Below are 808 nucleotides of genomic sequence, written 5' to 3'. Positions count from 1 at the left end.
GGGGGGGAATTCGCTTTGCATAAAAGTCTAACCTGATAATGGGGAACATACGATGCTGCCGAAGTACATAAAATGTGGGAAAAAGAGGAACAGATTGCACTTAGAAAGTATCACTAAAACAGAACATAGTAGTATCATGATCCAAGTCAGCAGACACACAAACAACAATTTGTGAACACACAGACAGACAGACAGACAGACACACGCTCCTCCCCCGCGCCTTGACGCTGTATATGACCTGCTACAGTACACAGATACCAATTTCTCCTACCTCGTTTCGACACTCTATGACCTGCTACAGTACACAGATACCAATCAATACCTCCTACCTCGTTTTGACGCTCTATGACCTATGACCTGCTACAGTACACAGATACCAATCAATACTTCCTACCTCGTTTTGACGCTCTGTGACCTATGACCTGCTACAGTACACAGATACCAATCAATACTTCCTACCTCGTTTTGACGCTCTGTGACCTATGACCTGCTACAGTACACAGATACCAATTTCTCCGACCTCGTTTTGACGCTCTGTGACCTGCTACAGTACACAGATACCAATACCTCCTACCGTTATCTCCCTTTGTTCCTCTTCCCAAACCTGACAACATTTTTTCTTCAGTCTTCAGTTTTTTTTAAAAGATATACTCATCCCAACATCCTTCGATTCCACCCCTGGCCAGACAACAGTCATCAAAGACTTGAGCGTAAATCACTGACAGCTTCCACCACCGACGCTTCACTCTTCCATCAGACAGTTAAGTATGCACAACTTGTCTTTGCTTATTCTGTCCCTGATTATTGG

The sequence above is a fragment of the Aplysia californica genome, unplaced genomic scaffold (genome assembly GCF_000002075.1).
Source record: "Aplysia californica isolate F4 #8 unplaced genomic scaffold, AplCal3.0 scaffold01470, whole genome shotgun sequence".
NCBI classification, from domain to species: Eukaryota; Metazoa; Mollusca; class Gastropoda; order Aplysiida; family Aplysiidae; genus Aplysia; species Aplysia californica.
Note: the sequence above shows the minus strand (reverse complement) of the source record.